Here is an 18,100-nt window from a genome sequence, read left to right as displayed (position 1 = left end):
AGTCATTAATGTCTACGAACACACACACACACACACACACACACGCACACACGCACGCGCACACACGCACGCGCACACACGCACGCGCACACGCGCTCGCGCACACGCGCGCACACACATAACTGAGGAGATGGTAAACAAGGGGTGGCTAACACTGCTGCACTCCCTAATGAAAACAAATCCCCGGCTTTGACCCCGTTAATAAACTCGACAGTGTACATACGCCCACGCAATGCCGACTGGCACAGTTCAAACATACCTATATGGAAACTATGACAGTTACAGCACCTTTGATCTCAGTCGGCTCTGGGAGCTGTGGTCAAAAGACAGAAAGGTCAATAGTTGGCAGTTGGCACCCAACTCAATGAGCTGAAATGAATAATCAGTAAAATGTCGATCTGCAGAGAAGCTATGAGCTCCTTGATAAAGCCTTAAATGGTTTATCCTGATGTGACAGTTTTTAAGGGACTAAAGCTTTGTGAGGATAAGTTGGATCACCAACGTATCCTATCTTTTTTTTTTTCTGGGACACCGGTTTAGTTTTCTTGTTTTCATTTATTAGAAAGTTTACTTTTTTAACTTCCATTTTCTGAACCTCCCCTGAAACACCTTGAAACACTTCTGCCCTGTATAATTTACGGTTTTAATCCTGATCACAACTAATTTATTCAATCTTTTTTTTTTTTGAAAAACTTTCTTCAGCTACGAGAGAAACTTTCCATATGTAGTGTGAAAAATGTACAACTCGATGACAGAATTGTCCATCATTTCCCGCTGATATCAATTAGAAGGTTGCAGGTTTGATCCCCATCTCCACCTATTCATACGCCAAAGTGTCCTTGAGCAAGACACTGAATACCAAATTGCCCCAATGGATTATCAGCGCCTTGCATGGCAGCAGTGAATGCGTGTGTGTGAATGTGATTAACGATGTAAAGCGCTTTGGGAGTGCTCACGCAGTTGTAAAGCGCTACATAAGTGAAATCAATTTACCACATCTACGACCTTAATGTCTGGAATAAGAAAAAAAAAACAAACCTCACCTTCGAGAACTTACTGCTCTAACTGTAACCAACTGTCTCTGACTACAAAGCCGATGGTGTAAACATCATCTGTGTCGCACGGGGTGTGTCACATGTGAAGCATGACATGCGTGTCAAATATGAAAACCACGACTGACTGCAGCTGATAAACTGGTGACTGTAGCAAACGAGGGCAGGCCAAACCACAGAGACGAGATGTAGATGTTACTTTATCTCAACGACACTTGCATGTAGCGAGTAGTCAACTTTCTGGGGGTTGGGGGGGGCTCTTATATGTGACTAAATTAGGTTAGTCTGGTTGTGATTTGCCCAGCTTGAGAGAAAGAGAGAGAGAGAGAGAGAGAGAGAGAGAGAGGAGAGAGAAAAACAAACAAACATCCTAGTTTCCTAGAAGTTTTTGAACAAGCTCCAATGGATGTTGTCCAAAGTGTGCATGCAACTACTCCCCCCCCCTTAAATCGCTTCCCTTGTGTTTCTGTACAAACCCTAACCCCCTGCCAACCCCTTTGCAATCACACCCCACCCCACAATCCACTTCTTTCTGGCTGCGCATAAACAGAATCTAGAGGTGTGTCTCCTCTCGGCCAATCGCAGGTCTGCCAAGCAGCGTGTCTCGGCCAATCAGGAGGCCCGCTGCGAGCAGCCGTCCCTCGTTCTGTTAACGGCAGTTGTTGTTTTCCTGCTCTGTGTTTTCTGAAAGTCTTCACAGTGATGGATGGGGGGATGAGGAGGAGGAGGTCGGGTCAGGCATTAATAGGCTCCGAGTGCTTCCCCTCAAATTGGAGCGGGGGGGGGGGGGCTAATCTCAAATTCACGTGCGGATGTGTGACTGTAGTGCATGCACATACACACACACAAACTGTGTTTTACCCAAAACACATACACAGCATTCACTTATCTCTATCTATCTCTGGCCCTCCCTCCCTCCCTCCCCTCTCCTCCCGCTCTCTCCACAAAGATATACAGACCAGACTTTGTTGCTTACTTATAAACATCACTCACATCCTCGCGCTCGCTAAGGCACGCACACACATAGACACAGTTCACAAATACTGGTTTTATCTGGTCCAGAGGGTGTGGAAATCTGGTTAAAACAAAATGGAAAATGTCAACAACAAAAATTTTAAAAAAGAAAGAAAAAAAAGAACCGGCCCCCAAAGTACTCACAGGATACCTGTTAAACCGCTCAACAGATACAGACTCTGATAAAAGTCTGAACTTCTCACATCAGCACAAAAACAGGCCTTCTATATGTATGCTACCACGATGAACACGTCTTGTGTTTCTAAGTCTTATCTCGGTATCTGAAATGTAAAAAAGTAGTCGTGAATTATCAAACAGTGCAACGTTTAAAAAGTCATTAGATTGAAAAGATGAGCAATTCAAGCTCCACACTGGGGTTCAGCAACAATCTGCAAAAAAGGGAAACAGCCGAGTATCGTTTTTTTCTCCATCTTCCCCCTTCACACTTGAAGGAAAATGTATGCAACTTGGCTGCGTTGCGCAATAAACCAAAGGGGTTGTTTGTAACTACTAACCTGTAACATCACAAAAAGCCCTTATTGGTGGTTTAGCCCGCTCAGTACTTCATTGGCCAGAAATAACAAAAACAGTGCATCTGTTTTTACATGTATAAACAAGCTTGCAAGTGCCATGATCGGTCATGGACACTTGGCTGCGCTCCGTATGGGAAAAGAAAACTTCTGAGACGAGGCGGCGATGACAGCGGGTTTGGGAGAACGTCGCGGCGAGACGGGCAGCTTCACACATGTGCAAGGAGGAACGAATGTACACGCGTGATATTTCACAGAGATACTTGGTCCAACAACACCTACTGATCTTTTCCGCCTCTTCACTCATATTTACAGCAACAGAATCCTGCCGACCCACATTTGTATGTGAGGAAAGACGGGCTGAGCATGAAGATCTGCATAATTCTTTGTTTTGTTTTTTTCTGTTAAGTGTAAATAAGTGGTCCGATTTCCTACCCCAGTACAAAAAAACATGGATCTGAGGACGAGGATAATCGTCTGTAAATCTCCAGTGTTCATCAAAGGGATTCCTAGCAACTCGTCCTAGAAAGAATACTGAATACGTGGGATATTTGTCTGTGTACGCTTACTGTAATGTGATTACTATATTGCTAAAGCTATATAGAAGCTGTATGGATACATATCAAACGGCAGAGTTTGTTTTTTTTATTATTTAACTGAACGTTGCTTTAGTGTTTCACCATGACTCAGGTTTTTCTGCTTCAGAGTGTTGATGTAGGACGAAGGAGAAACATTTAAAAAATGATTAACTTGCAGGTAGTTTGAAAATAAAGTATAAGCCACCCTGTTCCACCTTGTTCCATTTGTTTTTCCTCAGTCTTATTCAGTGATGTTGTAAACTTCTAAAGGTTTAACCAGTGCCAATTAAAGCGTGACTTCGAATAGGATGTGAGCTGGCAAACAAAACCCTGTTTGCATCACATCGCGGTCCAATTAGATAAAACCATTATGGCAGGAGCATGTGACATAACGCCCGACCACCAGTTGCTTTAGTAGCTCTAGTTAAGTAAACAAAATTGAAAGCACAAGCAAACCGAGACGACTCTTTTTCAATGCGACACCAATAAGATATAAAGCCGAGCGTCCGAACGACAATGAAGCGACGCAGAGTATTAAAGTCTTTGATGACTTCAGGACAATAAACAATATGCCAACAAATGACAAAATTTTGGTTATTCATACGGAAACATCACACTCTTATCACTCGTCTCTCTAAGACCATTAATGATGAACTGCACTTAAGCACAGGAAACATTTGTCCGAATGATTTTGAGATAATAATAAAAAAACAATTTTAATCCACTGTTATCACAAACTTATATGGCAGCGTCTCGGTCTGCAAATTGATTTCTTGCTCACTGGTCGCACATCAGTGCTGGAAAACTGTTACATAAGTTACCGAACATCGGTTGTTTGCGTTCTCTCCTCGCGTCACATGGAGCCCTGTGTTGTGTAAAATGTATGACAAGGAGTCCTTATAGAGTTCCTTCCTTCCCCTCCTTCTTTCCTGACGTCAACTGACAAGAAGTGAGTCAGTGGCCCACTGACACTCCTTTAAAACCAGCCAATAAGAGGCGATCAGTGATTAACATCCTGAGTGCTGCTCCTATCCAAATAAGCTCATTTAGGTCATGGGGGGGGGGGGGGGTCAGTTGTTATGGCAGCTATGACTTGCCTCCATCCATTTTTCAAGATCAAACTTTGAGACGAGTTCATATCATTTTGAGGGTGTTTACGCAGTTACTTTATATTTAGCGGGAGATAAAAAGAATGCGCAGAAATGAGCCGGTGTATATTTGGTGTTGGTCAGCTGCCAACCTTTAACATGCCTGATTGCCTCAGGGTTTCAGACTGTTTACAGCAACAAGAGGAGATGCCTAGAAACCTACAGAGGACCAGCCAAGGCATGGCAATCAGCCAGCAGACAATATTGAGGAAACAGATGGAGAAGTTGTTTTTGTCTCTCTCTCTCTCTCCATCGATCTCCCAGGGGCCTCGATACTTCGCTGAACGCAAGAGTCCAGCTGAGCTCGAAGCCTACTGTTCTCCGACAGGGCTGTCGGAAAGTCCTAAATCACCTTGTAAAATGATGTCAGAGAGGTATGGAGTGTCCATAAGCCTCCGTGTGTCTGATAAAAGTGCTATAAAGTATAGGTGGTGTGTTCCAGATATGATTGACATTTTTAGGGTAGTGTGTTACATGATCGAGCTGAAGCAGATGCAGTACACAAAGCTTGCCCTGCTGTTGGAACAGAGCCAATGCCTGCAAAGAAAAAGAATCGGGAAACACCCTCAAAAGTCCTCAGATATTTGGGATCGGTTTAAAGGAAGAAAGACGGAAGGAATTTGAAATGTCATAATTTATCTGACCAATATTTAGACTAGATCAAGAGACAACTGGATATGTAACTTGTAAACATAAGGTGAATACTAGAATAGTAGACAGAATGAAAGCATATTGTATTGATTGCCTTGGGGAACAGCGAAACTCACCACGATCACAGTAATTTTCATTTCATATAGTGAGTAAAGAGATTGCTGTTCTCTTGTTTCTTTTCTCTACAATTCATTCTATTAGACTGTTTCACGTTGCACCACAGCTTTAATCGGTAATCATGCACTCAGAAGGATGTTTATAACCCAATGGTTGTATTGTGATATGGATTGTGATCCTAACCAGTTTTATTACCAGAACGTTATCTAATTATCTGCCAAGCCATCTAAACACAACACAACATCTCAACATAACAAAACACTATAAGCAAGTTTTATTCTATTTATGTCGCACACTTCTCATCTGGTAGAAACTACATGTCATCCACACCCTAACAACCGAGTCTGTAAAATGATCAAAATGTGGCTAAAGGCAACATCTGGAACGATTTAGTAGCCTTAATTATTGGCACAAGCAACAAATACTTGGTATTTCCACGGATTTGCCTCAGAGCATGCACGATGTGCTCCATAACAGAATATACCTCCAATTCTCAATTACTGAAATACAAGCCATTAATGCAATGAAAAAACTTTCAAGCTGTTTCAAATTTTGTTCTAGACTGTAAATGATATAAAAACACCGTTGGGTAGTGTAGTGTAGGCCTTGTTTTTTGGGTTGTTGTTTTTTTTACTCGACTCAATACACCATCTTATGGTTCAAACTTGTCTTGCAAGACTAAACGGGCTGTGTGACTTTGCACTATGGTCGATATACCAGCAGCACATCACACAAGATGACTTTTGGTCTGAAAAAAATCACGCATTGTTCCTTTTATCAGTTCTTTTATTGATACAGTTTCTTTGCGATCATGTTACCTTTGTACCTCCTTCTCTACTGTTGCACATAGGTGCACTTTCTGTTGCACTTCAATCTAACTGTTCACTCACCCGGACCTTCATTCCAACCCTCTCGTTTGTTCTCCACTTGCTTGTGAAACAATAGATTGCATTGTTTCTGAATATTTCTACTCGTTTAGATCTCCGTCTAATGCGCTGGTTGGCCTCAGAGATTATACGCGGTATTTTCAACCAGAGGGTCATTCATACATATAATCAGCATCAGCAGAGACATACAGTAATCTCTCTGTAAGCCTGGGCCGGACTGCTGAAATGCTCTCTAACAGCTTTGTTATTCATTATCTCAGTATTAGCTATATGGATATTATATAGTACATGTAGTTGTAACTGTGTTGACAAAAAAAAATAAAAAAATTCCACTGTGTTGTCCAAGTTTAAGTGTTTTGCCTTTAGTGTATTTTCCATGTCGACATTATCTTTTCATCTTAATTTCTTCTGAATTACTTCATAAAGTTCCTGTTTTTCTTAAGACTTGGAGTTGCACGATAAAGAACTGAGACACTTCTGAAACTCCGTGAACGACATCACAGCTTATTTGCGCAGGCAAATGTCTACAAAGTAAATACAAAGTGTATATATCATTGGAAACGAGTCAACATACAAAGTCAACTTAAAGACAATTAACCCACCTATTCAAATGAAAGGGTGAGAAGTATTTGGTGCAATAAATAAAAAATAAAAAAATGTAAATGTAAATAATGTCGGCTGTAACATTACTGACAGAAAACATTAGAACTGCAAAGGATGTGCTCTTGAAGGGATTTTCATGCATGATTAGGAAATGGATAACCTTCGTTTGGTTTACTGAAAAATATATTGTATAGCTTTTTATACATCACTTATTTAATTGAAATACTTTATTGCCTATATCTGTACAATATCTGACTTTTATTTTACTACATAGGCCTTAGGACAGTGTATTAACCAATAACAATACAAATTATTTTCATTCTTTCTCCAGTTTTCCAAATTGTAAAATGCTGTTTCCTTTCATGTTTGAGATTCAAAGTTCATAATGACTTCCAAATAGTTTTGTCCAACATGAGAAACCCATTAAACAGCTGGTCAGTGCCAGTAATCGAACCTCCTCCCTTCTTATTGTGTTCATCTTGTACAAACTGTCATCCAAGCACTGATGGAAATAGTCATAAATATCCTTAAAGTGGTTTGAGCCAACATCTGGAATAATTCACAGAAAAGAACGACCGTGATTATTGGCACAAACACTGGTTTTTCTGATGTTTAAGAAGCAAACAGGCGCCGTGTGCATTGATGTGTTTGACCATTATCGCTTGACAGATTCCTGCAAAACAAGTCAGTAAAGTATGGCAAAAATGCTTACTTGTCTACGGCGCCGTCAGAAGGGGCAATAAAAGTGTGGAGTTGTTGGGTAATGAGCGCATACCAGGAGTGTTTTGCACAAGGAGGACGTGTGCCTATGCGACTGTATTTGTGTGTCACTGGCTGCAACTGGAGGATCTAATAAACACCGGAGGCATGATGGATGACGGCATGATGCAACTGTATCTCTTCTTAATAAAGTGCCGGGACATGTGGTACAAGTGTGACTGTTAGAGGGGGTAAACAACTCCCTGCATTTGTAGGAGTTGAAGTTTCCGTTCTTTATTTGACCATGAACTTTAAAGCCGTTGGGGGGGGGGGGGGGGGGAGCAAAAAAGGGGGAACCTTACCATTTCCCCTTTCTTTGACACGTGAGTCTTCCTTTAGTGCAGACACGAGACACGGGCGTCCGAAGTGACCAAATTAACAAGCAGACTGCAACCACACGCGACACTTGTCTCATATAAATACGACTTTCAACTTCAGCAAGCAGAGATAAACCCACAGGAACACGGAGAGACCGAGACAGACATGTGTCACACACACACACACACACACACACACACACACACACACACACACACACACACACACACACACACACACACACACACACACACACACACACACACACACACACACACACACACACACACACACACACACACACACACACACACACACACACACACACACACACACACAGAGTGAAAAACCTGCTGTTTACATTGCCCGAATATAGATCATCATCTTTAGTACACAGTCATATTCAAAGATAAGTTTGAACAAATATCATTTGCATTTCTCTCAGACCTTCACTCCGTCCGCATCGACTGAGCCTCGGGGTATTTATCCAGCTGGGGTGCAGAGCAGGGGCGATATGCCGATTTATCCAACCATCTTCCATACAGCTTTATTTAACTTAGCATCATGGGGCACTGGAGCCAATCCCAGCAGTGGGCCAAGGGAGGGTACATAGTGGACAGGTCATCAGTCCATCACGAGGGGGCAAACGGAGCAAGACGGAAAGTCACACACACTCAGATTGCCACCGATGTGCAATTTGAGAGTCACTCATTATCGTCAAATGCGTGCATTTGGACTGCAGCAGGAGAAAAACACACACAGGGAGAACATACAAACTCCACCTCCTCCTCTGTGTCTTCATCATGACAAGCTGGAGAGCTTCAAACGGTTTACTTGGTCCTTACCTGTGCTTTTGTTTCACAGTTGTGGTGAACTGGTGACCTCTCTGGGCTACATCCTGCATTCACCCTTTTGCACATATTCTGGCATGTTATGCATTTTAACGTGTTATAAACTTTCTATCGCCTTTCTTGTATGTTTATATTTTGGCACGCCCACAGACTGTGGCTACATTTTTGTTGGGGTTTTTTTGTTAAGCAACGACATTAAAAATCATTGCGATTTCACTGCTGCAGGATGATAAACAGGAACACGCTTAAGTTCAATGTGTGACTTATTAGAGGAAACGCAACTTGATACTTCAGTCCCAATCAGTTTGGTAAAAATGGGCCTGCAAACAAAGTTCTTGATGGTGGTCAACGTTTCTATTTAGATAACTATATCTTTAAAACTCCCCGAAAAGTTGCAACCTCATATAGAAAGGTGTTAAAAGGCCCTACATTGTTGATGTAAATGTCCCAAATTAAAGTTATGGTTTGACACTTCCTTACCACCCTGCAGAGAAAAAAAACCCCCAAAAAACAGTATGCTCTTGTAAGTATGTGCAAAATGACACCAAATGACCTGCAACATGAAGGTGCATGTCCAGATTTAGGCCACACAATGGTCAACGTCAGGGAGTGTGTTTTCCCACCCTGAGTAAACACGGCGAAGCCAACCTACTCGAGCGGCTATTATAAACACTGCGTGTCAATCACAAACGCAGACACATACACTCGGGTCTGCCGCTCCACCACGTACACGCTCGAACTTGGGAGCAAAAGAGCCGAGGTCAGAGGTGAGCGGCTGTGGGAATGCGGAGGTCCCATAGCCTGAAACTGTCACCGTCCTGACAAACTGGCCTGTAACATAAACACGAATGCATACATCAGCCTGGGACAATACCCCCGAGAGGAGCAGCACAATACCCTACACCCATGCACACTGGGCCTGAAACAATACCACACATGCTAAAATAACATCATAGCCAAAACCTAAGCCAACACGGCACTGGGCAAAGCTTGAAGCAACACCGCTGGGTGAGCAGCAGCACCACACAATGACTGCGATGGGAAATGATCTATCAGGCGCTGACACAGCGAAGTTCAAGTCTCAAAGTGTGAGGTCTTTGTAAAGACCGCCGGTGCTTTGTGGTCATGGTGCATGTTTTTACCCCCCGAGCCGGTTAGGTGCAACTAGGACACAGCAAGAGCCACATTTTAAACAACCTTCACATTCTAACCAATATTTACATTTCCATCCATTTTTTTCTCTCACAATGTGGCTTAAAATCTCCAATCTTTTAAATATCCCTTATTTAGTCCACATCAGTAATGACTGTATGTCAATAAATGAGCAAACCATTTAGCAATTATTGTGCTTAGTAGCAGATTCGATGGAGCAAAAGTGTCAAAGGCATTTCATTTCAGGGGCCCCATGTAGGCTTTTTTTTTTTTAATCTTCCTATGGTTAAAATAATCAGCTCAGTATCTTAACTGATAAATCCCACCAAAAAGAGAGCCTTCTCATAGTTTTAACACAAATTAAATACTCGTACACTGGCTGACAATGTTCAAATTTACACACCTTCTATTAAACATGTAGTGAACAACCTAAATTACCTTTTAAAAAAAAAATCCTGAGGACATTTAATATATTTCCATAAACTCACCCGCAATGGTTTAATGTGAATGCTATTTTGCTATGTTACGCTATATTTATTCTGCAAAATATATTTCATGGGCTGTGATCATTGTTTATCAGGTCTAGTGTTTGACCTGTTGCTAAAACAGTGCGACTCCCTGTGGACAAATAAGTTGAAAAGTTGCACTGCATTTCTTCTTTGGTATTTTCACAGTTTGCTCCGTCACCACGCAGCCTGGACTGAAGCCTCCGCGGGCTGGCTTTGGCCAATAGGCCACATATTCCACGCCCCTGAGTTTGGAACCCATCATGAGATTCAGTGATGCACTCCTCAGCACAACACATGTCACACCTACCTCCTGGGAGGCAAACGTTAAGGCTACAGATGACAGCTGATTGTCAATAAAAAAAGATATAATAATAATAATAATAATAAAGATTCTGTAAAATAAGATAAAAATGTATTCCATTAGGGGGTCCTTACGAGCACGGGCACATGTTTAATTTCATTGGTGTGTGACCTATGAAAATGTTGAATGGTCCAATGAGGAAGCAGAACAGGTTTCATGGTCTAATCAATTCACCTGAGCAATTCCATTTCAGGGATTTCACCATTTTTTTTCACTGATCTGAGCCGGAGCAAGTGCCCCTAATAATTTGTTTGTGTACTCCAGAGGGCTAAGCCTGGTGTTGAGCCTGTGTGGTTTGTATCCTAATAGGGGCTACCTCCGTCTGAGGCCTGGACCATTGCCATTGGGCTATTCATGCATTGTGACCTGATCCGCAGATGCCTCTAAATCCTGCATGCCCACTGCTATAAATCTCACTCGGCTTGTAAACAAGCACGCACAAACACACACCGACACACCAACACTGGATGTACGCCCAGTGACCGGGGCAAAAGGAAAAAATTAAAATCATGCACAGCATTGCATGCATTCAGGCCTGTTCATGGAAAATTCCCATCAAGCAACTTGACAGGAGAGCGGGCCAAGCAAAGCAAAACACGAGTAAAGCGCGCCTCCGTGTGTCCAAACGGGTGAACTGCAGCAGCCTCAGTCCACAGATACCTGGTGCGAATGACGAAACCACTCCTCAGCCCATTCTGTTTTCATCGAGTAAATGGCTGGGCATTAAAGAGTGAGAGGATGGAGGGTGAGGAAAAGGCACATATTGATTTCGATTTTCAAATACTGCTTCCACTGGGCAATAGCCTTCATCATTCATTTATAAATTCAATCAAATTAATCCTGGACAGATGGCATGCAAGTCGATACACAAAGCATCTGATAGCGGCAGTAGATGAGGGTATGAAGCAAGTGAGGTGAAGTGCAGCCATTTCTGTGCGCTCCCTAAACAAAAGCAAAGTATCTAACATCCTTCCATCTCACCGTCTGGAAAGTGTTGCGGCCTCGTCTCAAACATCCAAACTAATGAGGTGAACAGAGGTTTTAAATATTTGGTTGAAGCATGTTTGGATCAGAATTAAAGTTATGAGACAAGCAGCTCTATTTAAGCTTCAGATTCTTGTCTATAAAATATATGTGCATCATTGTGAGTTTCCTTTAAGTTGGTAAATAGCATCACTATACATACTACAGCAGGTACTCCCCTGTTTTCTCCTCAGGCATGCGAGATCCCATTAAGGGAAGTTGGAATATATATATATATATATATATATATATATATATATATATATATATATAAATAAAACTCAGCTTGATAAAACATCGACACGCATTTAAAATGAAATTATTGAGCAATCAGCATTTTAAGAGGCGTAATAAATAACATTAATTATTGTTAATTATTGCTTTTCTCTGGTTCACTCTCGTAAACGAGTGTGACGTGGGTCAACATAGACTATTAACATGAATGAAGGAAACTGAAGCAGGTAAAAAGGAGTCTAGCCATCTTTACCTTGCACTATTACTCCACTAGGACACACTTGCAAAAGAGAATATTAATCTCAATGTGTTTCTCCTGAATAAATATAAGCTAAATTTAAAAAAAAAAACTATCTACACCTATGCTTATCTTCAGTCAAAGTTTCTTATATAAGAAAAAAAAAAGTCAAATTACAGGTTTAATCTACATTCGTTACAACCAACATAACCAGCCTGATCAATAAATAATAAGATGCATCTTATTCAGTGTTGCAGTGAATGACAGACATCAGGACCACTGCAGAATGGAAATAAACAAATATATACATCATTCTTGTCTCTGTCCATCATAAAGAGTGCAGATAACATCCTACTCAGAAGAGTTTTTGATCACACAGTTAAAGTGTGCTTGAATTCCCCGTGGCACCAGAAAGGAGATCTGCACAGAAGCTCCACTGAGAAGAAACAAAACTGAAGAAAGCAGACAGCCTTGTAAATAATTTGTTCATTCCATATGTATAGCACATCATGGCAATGAGTCAGAGGCTAATTTATTTAACAATTTATTGCAGTTGAACCGGGAATGCAAAGCAATAGAACATAGTGCGAGCATTCATGCACCCACCCTTCCAATCCAAATTAATGTGCTGGAGCCGCTCCAAGCTGACTATGGGGCCATCCTGGACAGAGCACAAACATCAAATGCATGTTTATTGGACTGTGGGAAGAAACAGGAGTACCTGTAGAAAACTGATGAATGCAAACGGAGAACATGTAAACTCTTCACAGAAAGAGAAGCCAAGGATTTTAAACTGGAAATGGTCTCATGATGAGGTGAGAGTTCTCTCCACTACACCATTAGGAAGCCTGGTCATGAACATTTCATCAACTAATTTGATAGGCAGTGATTCCGTCTCTTTCACTACCATCTTTCTAAATGGTTCTGCAGCAGTGTGTTCATGTTCACACAGCTCCTTTCACTATCCACCCTTTAAACTTCATCTATAGTCTCAAAGTGTGTGCGAGTGAGTCTCAGTGAGTCTTTAAAAAAAGGTATGCCTGATCAGATGGGATACAAAAACACATAACCAATAAAGGTATGAATCAAATTAAGAGTTTAATTTGAGATTTAAACTCATTTAAAGTTATCAAAAAGCTCATTTACACTGGGTCTGATTCAGAGTCCTGAAAGGGAAAACATTGAGGTTCTGAGCCAGGCTGAGGCTCTGCAGAGTGAGGCGCATTGTCGTAGTGGGGTGCTAGTAGTTTTCCACTGGAGGTTGCAGGCTGAATACAGAGAAAGACGGTGTTTGTTTCACCTCCTCCTTCATCTTCACCCCTTCCCCGTCACTCTGCCAGCATCCAAACCACCACCGCTGTGCTCCTCGCCTTCCACTTCTCGTTCGACCTTTGGTGCACAGCTATCGTGTTTTCCGTCATTCCCTTCTCCAGTTTCTCCTCCATCTCGCTTTCTTTCTCCCCCTTTATTTCTGAATAGCACGGCCAGAAATAATTTCAGACGAGCCAGCACCCCCCGCCCCCGCGAGTACCAGTGCCAACCAGCCCACCCCACATTGCACCTCATGCCACTGGTACCATGGTGACTGCTTCGGCTGTGCAAAAACCTATTCCCAACAGCAACTCATCCCTTTTTCTATGAATAGATAAGACAGCATATACAAGTTTTACTCGAGCACTTGTTATAATGAGGACTGATAATTCTGAGGGGAAACAAATGGTGGGGGGGGGGGGACAAAAAGAACATTTGAGAGATTTTTGCAGACCTACTGATGTACACTAAAAATGGGAAATGCTTCTTTTTTTATCATTTATTCAGGCTTACAACAGGATTGACAGTGACCTAGTTGCACATTTCCCTCATGCCCCCTCCTCTCTAGTCTTCCCAAGTCTGCAGCAGGCAGCATGCTGCACTGGCTGGAAGGTGGGGGTCTGTCTGTGTTGTAGGATCAAAGAGGGAGCTGGTGCATTAGTGTGCTTTTGTACAGTGTGTAAAAAAGGGTTCTAATATCATAAATTCATAAATTCACCCTCTCCTTGTGCTACTTCCTCCTCGGTTACTGGGCTCAAATTACAGCCAGATATAGAAAAAGGAAGAAAAAAAACATTACTGACTGTATCTATTCTACTTGTTTTCATTGGATATTAACCTCTTAGAAAAATCCTAGCGATCATTGTTTAGCTTATACACTAGAAAAAAAACCAAAACATTCATTTGTAGTTCCATAAATGCAACTCCATATATATACAGGCAAATAGTCAATGGATTGACACTAATCAGCCATAATATTATGACCACCTCCCGTATGTTATGTAGGTCCACTGGAATTAACATTGGCAGAAATCTGATCTACAACAGCCTGTCCATTGGATCGGACCACACAGGCCTGACTTCACTTCTCTTATATGTCAACAAGCCTTGGATGTCAGTGACAAGAGCCGAAGACTTAAAGATGCTCCAATCATGTTGTATTGCCTCTCCAAATTGCCCATTCTAACACTCGCTCAAATTCTTATACTTGCCACTTCACTTGGATTTAATACGCCCTTCCATCATTCCCGCCTTAACATAGCTTAGTTGGTTACAAAAAGCTTTGTGTATCTGAAATGTAAAATTATTTATTGGTTCAAATCATTATTTGATTTTATATTGTTACTTGACACTAAAAAAAACCAACTTACTGGCAGGTTCAGAAATGCAAAAAACCTCATCTGGGTGTATGTACATTCTCAGTGGTCTCGGGTGAAGGTACTTCAATGCAAATAAAATCAGGTCAACTGGAATTGGTCATACGTCTTGGAAGACTCATCTGGATGGATGAATGCAAATAAAGCCACAGGATATGTGTGTGTGGTGCCGAGAGGTTTTGCACCTGAACTCGGGAAGCACCTCCTTTGAAGGACCTACAAAATGATTGGAAACGACTTGAAAGGAGGTCGAGGAGCTCAGGCGAGTCTACAACAGGCTGAACTTCCCACAGACACCGTGTCAGACAAGCACCCATGGCCACCCATCACAGCGACTTCACAGCTCCGTCCACTCTCCCAACCCAGCTGGCAGGGCAGCTGTAAATCCGCAGCTTTATTCCTCCATCACGTCCGTCACATCCTCGGAGCAATTCACTGTACCGTTACTGTGCCAAAGGTCACTGCCTGCTCCTGCTGCTGTTTTCTCATCCCCCTCACCATACAATTTGTCTGACCTGGTTCAAGTAGAGATTGCCCATAATCCATCAGATCCGTCCATACCACCAGGCTCCGGGTCTCTCCGTGGGTCCTCCGTACAGTTGATACGACCAAAACATTTCAGCGGACTACCAAAGCATACTGCAATTATGACAAAGCGCCCCCCTTCTCAAGCCTCAAAATCAAAATGTGGCCCAATACATGCTAATCAAAACATTCAAGGTTAAGTGCCTCTGAATATATAGCTACTGTCCATGTTATATACGATAAGACCACAAGAAATGAAGAAAAACAGGTTGCAACAAGGTGAGGCCGCTAAAAGAGGACCGGTTAAATCAGCCATCCTGATCCAGGTGGGCTGATACAAGTCAAACAATCATGTGAAATATGTGCAACCAGCCCTGGCTTTATTTACACAGCAAGCAAAGGCAGCCCAGGAGAGGACTGCAGGCATTCACACAAACACCCCATACACTCAAAACACAAAGACGGGTCCATTGGTATGAAAACACATTCATGCACTTGTAAAAAGGATCAGAACAGAATGTACAGTTTACAAGTAGACTTTGACTGCAGTGAAAGCCGTATGTTTCCCCGTCTGTCAAGGCTGACAGGTCCACCTAGTTTACAGTATACGGCCTTATCAAAGGTATGCTACCACCGATGGCTGGTTTAGACAGGCAGCAAGCCTTTGAGCGTAAACTTAAGCAATTTTCCAATCACAAACAAGCTACAAAGCGACATGAACCTTTAATGCTCATTGAAGTTTGGCAGCGGGGGCCGGCGCTGCATATATTTGAGCACTGTGTTTAATTAGTCAAACACGGTGAAGTCTTGACACACAAGTTCAAAACAAGTTCATGGCCTTTAAATCTTGCAAGGGAGACCTTTTGCAGCCTCCACAAGCAAATTGCTCATAAAAAGTAAATTAGCCATGTGTGAGGTTGCCTCAGAGGACCTGGAGAAGTTTTTTTTCTTCTGGGAGAAGGCCAGGCTCAGGAAGCCATTTCGCCTAATTAATCACATATAAGTGTTTATTAGTCAGTCTTAATGTCCATAATTGGCTAAATAAGTATGTGGTACAAAAGAAAAAGAGGAGCAGCCAAAGCATCCAACATCCACAGCCTCCGTCTTCCTGCCAAAATCACAAAATCCCAAACTTGTATTATTTTTCATTAAATGACCACGAATAGCCACAATATGTGCTCAGTGAACCTTCAGCACTTTGAGCATTCAGTGATGTGCTCAGTACATTTACATGTATCTTATTACATGCCAAATATGGTCATAGATTTAGTATTTTACCCATTTGGACAGCAGAACCCTCAAATGTACTGTAAGTGTGTATAACATTTAGTGTGTTTGGAAAAACTACCAGGGATCCCACCGAGAGGCATATCCTCAGCTCAAAGAGTATGATGCCACAGAACAGTTACAATCTGCAATCAGCTGAATTGTAGGACAACAGGAACAAAACAGACATATTGGACCGTAAAATGAAAGAAACCGAGTTCTTACAACAGCTCCCACAACATTTCAGCCTGCAGTTTTCAAATAGAATACAGCAAATGAGTCTAAAATGGACCGAGCTCCATTGAAAGTAAAAGAAAAAAAAAAAAACACTGACTGAATGATATGTAAAGAGACACTAATTCCAGTTGGTATTTAATGTACAGTACATTCTTGACTTGATCTCCTGATCGGCTTCATCTTTCCTCCGCTGCAGGCTGTAGACATGGGCAAAGTCTGTGAAGTCTGAACACCACCAGCCTGCAGCACAAGAACAGGTTGATCTTTTGAGAGTAACTCTTAATTTAAGTAGGGGCTAAAAGGGCAAACACAATGGCGTCATTACGTAACGCAGAGAAACCCCTCCGTCTCTGTCCGGCTGCCCAAGACTAGTTTCCTTTCATTTCATCCAGCAAGGGAACATACGAGGGAGAGAAAAAGAGAGACTGTCCACCCTTTCCATGGACTCGGAACAAAAACACTCTGTTGTTTTATATAATTTGTTGTTTGTTTGTTTTTTTTCATTTATTTATCCATTTCATATTTATACTGTGTATAGAGTGTATGAGTGTTCGGTCTGGCAGCGGATGAGTAGAGGGTTGACATTCAGATGTGACAATCAATGTTTACTTGATATTTTTATACACTGTGCTGTATGTCACATTGTTTGTCGAAAATATTAAAAATGTCCTATAAATACACTTAGAAGAAAAAAGAAGATATCTGTGATCAGCTCCACCCATGCTATGTTCCTAATCGCCGGGATGACAGACCCTGCGACAGGGTCCGCTTATGATGGCCACAGATTGCACGGGTAAGCGATTTTGACACTCTTTCACCCCGGCCAACCCCTCGCGCAGACACGGCTTATGGGAACCCAACCCCCTCCCCTCGTACACAAGACCCTATTTTCGCCCACGACCCCATAACCCTTGACCCCTGGGACTCAACAATATTAGAGCACACAACATCCCCAGCGTCGGAGCCCACAGGTCCTTCTCCCCTTACTGCTCACAGTTGTCCGGCAAATTCACAGGGTGCCTCGAAGAGTAAACAATGAGTCAGGTTGCATAAGAAATGCAAGTGTGGCAACTACACGGCCTGGAGAGGAGTCTGTGGTCGTACACGAGGGACATCTACTGAGCCCGTTTTATCATACAGCCTACCTGGAAAACTTGTGGTAGTAGTATAACACTGAAAAGAAAATCCTAATTACACTATGGCTTAAACAGGAAAGTCCTCTGCCAAGAATCTCCAGTGTCTTTGTGTCATGTTTAGCAACAGCACTGAGCAACAATAGCTTCATGTCCAGTATGCAACGCCTGTGGCTTAAATCTCCTGAAAATCGGAGAAATTCAACACCATCATTTAAACTTAAATC

General features: G+C 42.1%; 1 protein-coding gene across 2 annotated transcripts in view; it reads right to left on the bottom strand.

Annotated features, from left to right (window-relative positions):
* Positions 1 to 18,100, bottom strand: part of sesn1 (sestrin 1) — a 56,473-nt gene that overhangs the window by 34,282 nt on the left and 4,091 nt on the right. The window contains exon 1 of one of the 2 annotated variants that reach the window (XM_080514602.1): positions 8,105 to 8,172. The exons of the other annotated variant lie outside the window; for it this stretch is intronic. The gene's annotated coding sequence lies outside the window, so the exon portion shown is untranslated. Of the gene's footprint in view, positions 1 to 8,104; positions 8,173 to 18,100 lie in introns of those variants that run through there. 2 annotated transcript variants of the gene reach the window in all.

This window comes from Blennius ocellaris (genome assembly GCF_963422515.1).
Source record: "Blennius ocellaris genome assembly, chromosome: 18".
NCBI classification, from domain to species: Eukaryota; Metazoa; Chordata; class Actinopteri; order Blenniiformes; family Blenniidae; genus Blennius; species Blennius ocellaris.
Note: the sequence above shows the minus strand (reverse complement) of the source record. Positions and strands in the feature narration are given on the sequence as shown.